The sequence below is a fragment of the Oryctolagus cuniculus genome, chromosome Y, assembly GCF_051225735.1.
Source record: "Oryctolagus cuniculus isolate XC-2025 breed Fujian yellow rabbit chromosome Y, ASM5122573v1, whole genome shotgun sequence".
NCBI lineage: Eukaryota > Metazoa > Chordata > Mammalia > Lagomorpha > Leporidae > Oryctolagus > Oryctolagus cuniculus.
Window position 1 is genome coordinate 27,606,059 of NC_142889.1, and position 9,881 is coordinate 27,615,939.

The window sequence follows — 9,881 nt, forward strand, 5'->3', positions numbered from 1 at the left end:
TGCAAGTCAAGTTACGTAATCAGTTTCATGAGTTTCCACTAATAGTATCTACCTCTTTTTTTTTTTTTTTTTGACAGGCAGAGTGGACAGTGAGAGAGAGAGACAGAGAGAAAGGTCTCCCTTTGCCGTTGGTTCACCCTCCAATGGCCGCTACAGTCGGCGCGCTGCGGCCGGCGCACTGCGCTGATCCGATGGCAGGAGCCAAGAGCCAGGTGCTTTTCCTGGTCTCCCATGGGGTGCAGGGCCCAAGCACCTGGGCCATCCTCCACTGCACTCCTTGGCCACAGCAGAGGGCTGGCCTGGAAGAGGGGCAACCGGGACAGAATCCGGCGCCCTGACCGGGACTAGAACCTGGTGTGCCGGCGCCGCTAGGCGGAGGATTAGCCTAGTGAGCCGCGGCGCCGGCCCTACCTCTTAATAAAATTTTTGTAGTAATCCATATAAATAGGTTTTATGGGTACTTGGCATGGAAAACAATTGGAATTTTAATATGGGAGAAAATTTTAGCTCAAAGAATGAAGGACTCAAATTTTCTTCTCTTGTAGGATGTAAGATGCAAAATGAATATAACTTTAGTACTGCATAGTCACACTTAGTGTGTGATACAGATAGATTACTTAATCTAAAGGAAGCTGGTGATACTCCCTTTTGTCTTTGAAATTTATAAAACAGGTCAGATTAACTATATGGCAGTTTTTTTATCGATAATTAATTATGATGGACTGCATATATAAATATATGTTAAATAAATATATTGAACTAAATGTTAAATATATATACATAGTAGTATATATAATAAGAATGAAGATAAAATAAAGTTTTGTTTGAAGATGCTATGAACAAAAATAATTTGATGAATTTAAAGTGTTAATCACTATAGACAATGTTAGGAAATATTATAAACCATTAGGTATTTATGAGCTTAATAGTTAAAAGCTCCAAATTCGTAACACAAAAATCCTTTAAATAGGAAAAATATATACATTTTCCATTATATTAACAGAGAGAAATCAACAGAGGATTCTTCAGTTTTCATTGATTCATTAAAAGCAATCAATATCAATATGTAAACAACAAAGAATGAAGTACATGAACACATATATAGTTAAGTAATTTATGTAAAAGTTTTTTAATTAAGCATAGAAATAAATGGGAACATTTTGAACAGGAAACAAAGGATAATATTTCCAGTTCAGAAACCATAGTTAAGTGCTTAAGTAGGTATAAATTTTAGGTATAAAATTGTCATTGCATCCTTCACAGCAGAAATCCAGCAGATTATATTTTTGGGGCATTGTAATGACAATAGAAATTATCAAGTGAAGTGTAATAGTGATAGATACCTACATGTTCATTTCATTAAGATCATTTAAGATAGCCCACAATTTAGACAGAAATTTTAAAATGATTTTTTTTAGATTCATGGGAGTGCTAATGAAGAGGAGTGAATAATCCTGAATCAGATAAATATTCTTACAAATAGTCATTTAATGCTATCATAAAACTGTAATTCTGAACTTGTATATAGGGACTATTAATGGCAAAGAAATGCAATATTTCATAAGTTTGTGAAAAAAACATGAAAATATTTGTATGATATTAAAATAATGGTTTTCTACATATTATCATGATGCTCTAGTACATTGAGCAAGAAGAATATGAGGAATATGTTCCAAACAAAAATAAGAAAAAGATTTCTCATGAAATATGATTGTTTAGTACAAGAAATCTATCTAAAATGTTACTTTCTATAATAGTGATAACTGTGATTTTTGGAAAATTTGTTATATATTCTAATAATTTATAATACAGAAAGTCAAAATCCTGAAATGTTATTAGATTCCCTAAAATTCCCAATAATGTGGAAGGAAAATTTGAAGACTCCAAAACTACAAAATTAAACCAAGAAAATGGTCTAGAGAAGAAATTAAAGAAGCAAGTTCTTGTTTCATATAAGACCTATTTAAAAAAATGACTAATCTATTTGGGTTGCTCAGTTTGGAGGGGGCAAAAGGACTTAAAAATAACTAACTGCAAACACTTCAAAGTGAATTATCACTTATATGAGAATCAATTTTTATATTATTTTTTACACAAGAGATAACCAAAATAAAATTCCACATCACATAAGCTTCAGACATAGGGATCGTATTGTTACACTGTAAGTGAATACAATGGCTGTAGAAAAATAAAAATAAATGAAAATGAAAACAGGATACTATATGCATAAAAAGGTATATTTTGGAAACAGCAAGTACATAACTGAATAGGTAGTGAATCTACTTAATGTGAACCATGTTAAACATGAGCTGAGCTGAAGACTATTGAACTATATTATTAAGCACAGTGAGTACATTCAAACACAGTAAAGAGTAAATGAATGGAATTTAAAATATAAACCTACATATAAAAAGCTTAGACTGAGAAAGAATTAAACTACTAGCTGTTTCTCTGGACTAAGGAAAAGAAATAAAGGACAGTATTATTAGAATTTTTATGGCATAAATTTCCAAAATTGATCACAAGATACAAACCTGTGATTCAGAAGTTTATTGGGTCAAAAGTGAAAATTTAACAAAAAATACTTCAGTAATATCTATACTTTGTGACATCATAGAGGAAAAAAAAGACTTAAATAAGTGATAAAATAAGGGTGATGATATACAAATACAAGAGCAAGGTCCACACCTTTAATATAGTGTCAGAACAGATATAAATATTAAGACATCATAGAGTAACTGCCTTCAACAATCAAAGGTAAACTTAGATTAATTTCTAAGTAGATCTAGGGATTAGGTACCAAACGTAGTTTCATAGAGCACACCACAAAAAGAAATGCAAATGTCCTCTTGCATGAAATTAAGAAAGAACAAGATGAATAAACTTCAATACATGCAGAACATTGAACTAACAGAGGCAGTGTCCAAGAGAAAAAACATTTAGAGGCTGGTGATGTGGCATAGCAGGTAAAGCTGTTACCTGCAGTACCAGCATTTCATATGTGTGCTAGTTCAATTCCTGACTGCTCCACTTCTGATCCAGCTCTCTGGTATGACATAAGAAAGCAGTAGAAGATGACCCAAGTCCTTGGGCCCCTACACTCCTGTGGGAGACATTGAAAAAGCTCCTGGCTCCAGCTTTGGATTGCCCCAGCTCAGGCCTTTGCTGCCATCTGGGGATTGAACTGGCAGATGGAAGACCTCTCTCTATGTCTTTGTCTCTGTCTCTTTGTAGCTCTGCCTTTCCAATAAATATATACATCTTTAAAATATTTAGATACAAAGTTAAAAATACAAGTTTTGCATGTTTAAATTAGAATTAAAATTCTGGATTTTTAAATATTGTACTTGATAGAATTTATGTTTTCAGGTGTGTTTTATCAGCTTGTTAAAATTGATGTCATATCACTCATGTTTTGAAGAATTCCAAGTATTCATTTATTAGCCCTAATAAGCACCAAGGACTGACAGTGGCATAGATATTTCCCACAAGTTTCTGGGCATGCAGATCAACTGGATCATATTTCCACAATATGGTTGAGAAGGATGACATTATGATATCCACACAGTATACATGATCACAAAGAAACTCACCAACAGCAGGACAGTATGGGTGGCTCTTTTTGCTGGGGAGGTCCTTGGGAAATCCCTCATGCTTTGAAGGTATTCAGACCTCTTTTGATGGCTAGATAAGAAGATCACCATATAAGCACTGGAGAAAAGCATGATTTCTACAAAGATTTTCTGGGACAATGCAAGTGTGAAATATATTTCCATGATGATGGAGTTCATTGAAGAAATTCAGCAGTACTTACTGATATGGAATAGATTGGTTATGTTAGATAGAGCTGCACTGTAGATGATCATTGGACAACAGGTTGAAGGACCAAAAACAGAAGAAAGAATGGATAATATAATTTGTGAGCTTGTGTTTAAATCTTGACAAAGAGAAGGTGCTGGGGCTGATGGTGATGACCTGGATGATGCTAAGGTGGCAGGTGGTACAGACAGAGAGACCCCCTCATCACTCTACTCAAATAGAACAAAGCCTTACATTTTAAGTCACTTGGCAAATTTAGCGACTTGAACATGTCTGGAAATAAAATATACAGTGTAGTGAGTAGCATCATTATGTGGAAAAAGCCAGGTGAGAGATGGTCACATTAGTGGGCGTAGGCCTAAGATCTTGGTGGATTGTGAAGATATTGAAGAGAAAGATAAAGACATTGGCTAAGATTCAAATGGAAGCTTGGAAAAAATACATAATTTTTAATGACAACATAAGTGGAAATTTTGTTCATATTAAAAGCATACAAGAAGCCTTTTTGGATACCTGTGAAACAAACAAATAAACAGATCTCACATCACCAGTGGCCTTTCTTTTTGTCATGAAAATTACTACAAGTAATTATTTATATTGTACACACTTATTTTTAAGGAACCCTGATATTGCAAAGATTCTTTTTTCCATTTATGACTTAAGGTATACAAACTTCCTACATTTCATAGATATAAATTTAGGATGAAGATTTTTTTTAACTTTTATTTAATGAATATAAATTTCCAAAGTACAGCTTATGGATTACAATGGCTTCCCCCCCATAACTTCCCTCCCACCCGCAACCCTCCCCTTTCCCGCTCCCTCTCCCCTTGCATTCACATCAAGGTTCATTTTCAATTCTCTTTATATACAGAAGATCAGCTTAGCATATATTCAGTAAAGATTTCAACAGTTTGCACCCACATAGAAACACAAAGTGAAAAATACTGTTTGAGTGCTAGTTATAGCATTAAATCACAATGTACAGCACATTAGACTTTTGCACTACTCTCTACAACAAATTAAGTTTTTTCATTATATCCATTTTCTGACCCCTTTGAAGATTGCTCTATTTGGGGGTTTCAAAAATTTTGCAAAATAAAATTATCTTAAATTTAATTTTTCTTTAAACTCCTTGAAGTACTCTCTTTACACACACACACACACACACATAATGCAAAAATGACTCATATTCAGGAATGAATGTCTGAAGTGGAAAACTCTAGAACCACATGACTTGCAGGAGTTAACAAATGAAAAATTGCATAGTTGATTGAATGGTGGCCTTTCTTCAAAGACTTACTATAGTAAAATGAAAACACACTTATGTATTGAAACTGAATAACTGATTGCCCAAAAACATGTATGTCTACCCTTAGCATTTCCTATAGCCAGGGAAAGCACCAGGATTACACTGACTAGAATATTAATTTAATTAACTTAATTCTAATTTAAATATGCAGAACTTGTAATGTCAGATTATATCTAATTTTTTTTTTTACTTTTACACTGATGATATTCTGCATGTATTGAAATTTCTTCATCTTGTGCTTTCTTAATTTCATGCAGAAAATCATTTTTTTTCATTTCTGGAGTGTGCATCTATGAAGCTACTTTGATATGTAATCTCTAGATCTTACTTCAGAAATTAATCTAAATTTACCTTTGTTTATTGAAGGCAGTTTCTGTATATTGTCTTAATATTTATTTTTGTTCTGACACTAATATGTGGTGAATTTTCTCTTGTCTTTGTAGATCATTATCCTTCACTGTATGAATTATTTAAGTCGCTTCTTCCTCTTTGATGTTACAAAATATGGATATTATTTATGCTGTCTGACATTTAGAGGATCTAAACCAATTCAATTTCAATAATATATTTAAGCATGAAATAATATTTCTGGAATACTTTTGGTATACATGCATATATTCACTTTGGGATACTCCGTACATTATGAGACATTCAGCAAAGGAGGTAAAATATAATTACATGAAAAAGAGTAGGTAAGAATTTCAATATTTTCTTCTCTCACAACAGTAATAATTAGCTGATTCTCCCTAACCCGTGTCCCTCTTTCTATAAATGCCCACCATGCACTGAAACAGACTTGATCTTACTGATCATGAATTGATGTTTTTCCATTGAGTCTCTTGATAATGTAGAGTTGGAGAGAGAAAAATGAGTATAATAGTTGAAGTGCTATCATTTACACAATTTTTTGAATCTTTGCCTTAATTTTTAGAATTTAACAATTGATAGTTGTAGACAACATATACATGGAAAACAGTATGTAATTTATTGCTTATTTTAATTTTAATGTTAATTTTGTATCCTGTGATTTTATGTGAGTCATCTGACAATCCCATCATGGAAGCATCACTAAATGTGCAATAATATCTGCTGAGATGGCAGAAATGGAACATAAGAAAGCTTGAGCATGGTCACCTATAATTTGGACAGAGTGTAAAGGAGAATCGAGTCCTTTATTAACAAAGTAAATACTTAAAATTCTGAATGTACAGCTCAGTTCTCACTGTAAGATGTGACGATCTGGGGTTTCTGGGCTGATGGTGCAGCCTCTGAGCACTCTCAGGAGACAGAAAGTGTGGACAACATTCACCCTCTTTATTCTGGCTTTCATGTTAATCTCCAAAGTGTTTATGTGATCTTGTATCATGGTGAGGGAAATATCACAGTTAAATGGACCAAGAGTAAAAAGACTGATGATGAAATCCCTGGGCTTAGATTAGACATGGACATGAAATAGAAGCAGTGTAATGACAGGGAGAAGCCATCTGCACAAACTCAAGGGCTACTTGATACACAAAGTATGGTGTTAAAAATTATTACTCAAAAGGTGAAAAGGCAGGCATGTATACATAGAGTGAAATATCTTGCACTCATTGGTTCATCCCCTAGACGCCCTCAAAAGCTGGGGCCAGGCCTGTTCAAAGGCACTGCTGAAGAGCTCTGCTTCATTCTCCCATATGTACATCAAAGATCCTCGTGCTTGAGATGGGCCATCATCTGCTGTTTTCTAGGTGCTTTAGCAGCAGGAGGAAGATGCGTCAGAAGCATGCGGTAACCAGGACTTGAAGCAACACTCTGAATTGGGATGTAGGTGTCCCACGTGGCAGCTTAACTCACTGCACTAAATGGTTTCCTCAAGAAAAATAATTTTGATAAAGCCTCTTTTGTCACCTCTTTTGTAGTATCAACTGTTAGTGAATTGGTATATTAGTGCTAAAATAGAGTATTGTTTTATGAATGAATGCACAATGATGTTTGCATTTTATGTAGATTTAGAAAAATGAGAATATATGACAGAATATACTATGTTGTTATTATGCTAATCTCCCATGTTATTTCCATTATAAGTTTTACCATACTTATTGATCAGCATTTAAAGAACTATGCCATCATTGACAACATTAAAATGATTATGAGAATTTTAGATGAATTGATATGTGGAAGTAGATTGATAGATTCAATGATGGAATTAATTCAGTTGGCAGATTCAGGTGGATAAATATCTTCTCCACCATGATTAGCTCAATAAAAGGAATTTTTATAAAATCCCCCAATCCCAGAAGAATAAATAGGGAAAGCATCCAATTTCAATGAGTGACTGCAATGTGTCACCCATTCTTTGGAAACTGAATTTAAAGCAAATTCATGTGAAAGCACAGTGTTGATGAGAAGCACAGTCATAATCTGACACATGGAACTCCCAGGACCCTGAGAAAAAGCATGGGTTTTATAGTGTCACCACAGAAGTAGAAGACAGAAACTTTAGCAGGAAAATATAATAAGAATCTTATGCTGTGGACTTGGATACACCTAAAATTGCTCCCTAAAATTGTGTTTATTAAACTACCAGAGTCAAATAGACACCAGGAAGGGATAAATCTATGGTTTTTAGAGCTAATAACATGCTTCCTAGTGCATCACTCTTCTAAGGAGGTGATAGCCATTGCAACCCTGTCAAAAGGCGAATTTAGAAAAAAAATGACAAATACATCCTGGGCTCCCAGTTCCCTGATCAGGGCCAGGTGGTGCCAGGACACCTGAATATTATCCCCCAGAAGGCATGAATGCAAAGTTTTAAAATAAAGACTTTAAGACCTAACACTGCAATTTTTGAACATATCAATAGAGGCATTTTGTCAGTCAGATTTCTTGAAGGGTCAATACCTGTACAGCCACAAATGGAGAATCCCTGTCATTTTATTCCACTATATTCACAACAATATCATGATTACATCCTCCCTTTCTTCCAAGAGTACTAGATATTAGCACTAGAATATAGTACACTATATTCAAGGTACTACATCAAGTGCCTTACTAGATCAAATTTAATTGAGATAAAAATCATAAGTTAAACTGGGAAATATAATGAAGAAATCAAGTACAAATCCAATTCAAGTGCATCATAAATCACAAATATAATTTTGCAAACCTATTTTGTATGGCCTTACACAATTCACAAAGTTTATCATTTCATGTCTAGAAATATTTGTTGCATTAATTGTAGAGTAATAGCTAAGAGTGATATCATGAGCAGAGAATTCTGCTAATATATCATAGGAAAGAATTCTTTTTTACCTCAGAACCCAGTTGCTCTTGGAGATCACTCTGTACATGAAACAGAAAGACACTCACCCAGCTGAGTCCCTGATATGAATCCATTATTAGATGAATCCCTAAGGTGTTTTTATAGGGAAAGTATGGCATCAGCTCATCTCCCTTCAGGCCCATAACTGTCATTTTACTTGTGGAAGCAAGACAGCCTGAGACTTGGCATCATGAAAAATAGGAGCCACCTCAGGGATAAATGAACTTTCCTGGTTTCTGGAGAGAGCAGAGGAGAGCAGCTGGGTTTCACTCTTCTCACCTGTGGACTCATTTCTCCAAGGCAGTCCTGCCTGGGCAGGTTGTATGCTCTCAGCCACTGACAACCAATAAAAGTAGAACAGTAGTCTTTACTTCAGAACAAGTACACCTCTGGTTTGTCAAGCTATCCCCATTGCTCCAGAAGCCACCTGGTGGCATCCCCATAAGTTCTCCTGTGGTTTCAGGTTCTCGGCAAAATAGTAAAGCACCTGTAAATCAGGAAACTGTGCCTGATGAATTCTGAGGAATAGTGATTTTTTTTTCCCCAGGGAACACATGCGTGAGTCAGGGAATCTGCACTGGTAGCAGAATTCAGGCTAAATTTCCTCTATTTAACTCTACTCCAGGCTAAGTGCATTTCTGGAGGACAGAAAGGATACCTGCATTTCACCTACACAGGTCATGGTCTGCACTATCCCCCAGATAACTTATACACATGAGGACCTCCAGTCCACTTTGCCCTGTCACTTAACCCTCAGTCTCCTCTTTCAATTTTACTCACAGGCTTTACACACTCTGAAGTAGAGGAACTAGATTTTATCAACTAACAAACTTTCTATTTCTCTGAAACCTAACAGCCATCTCTTTGCTATGACTTATCCATATGTGAACCTTTAAGCTAAGCAGAACTGTTACATCTGTGTGTCACTCCCCATCTTCATGGAGGAACGACACAGGACCCTGCGCTGTTCTTTTGTCTGCTTGGCCCTCCCTGGGTTTGCTGCTGGTTCTTCCCGGGTTGACTACCGTCCCTTCCACCTCCGTGGAAGGGCGGTTCCCCCCGCCACTTTCCCCACTTCCACGGGGGAGCGGCACACTGCCGGCTGGCTCTCTCGGGGGCTGCTCAGATGTTCCTCAGGTGTTCTTGGTGCATGTTGTCTCTCTCCTCCTTTATAGTCCTCTTCCACCAATCCCAACTCTGCTACCCACATGCCAAGTACGCTGCTCTCCTCCAATCAGGAGCAGGTCCTACAGTTTATTGGTTGAACTGGAGGCAGCTGTGTAGAAGCTGTTTCCTCCTCTCCCAGCGCCATATTGTGGGAGAGCAGATGCATAGAATAAGTCTTAATTCGAGTAACAGTCTAGTCTGAGTTGCTCCCCACAATTCCCCCTTTCTTTTTATTTTTTGGCGTTGATACGTGCCTGTCTTCGGTGCCCCGCGGCACAC

The 9,881-nt window shown here is 36.1% G+C and overlaps 1 pseudogene; it reads right to left on the reverse strand.

Annotated features, from left to right (window-relative positions):
* Positions 1 to 3,379: 3,379 nt before the first annotated feature.
* Positions 3,380 to 4,281, reverse strand: LOC149119430 (vomeronasal type-1 receptor 90-like; annotated as a pseudogene).
* Between the last annotated feature and the right edge of the window lie 5,600 nt (positions 4,282 to 9,881).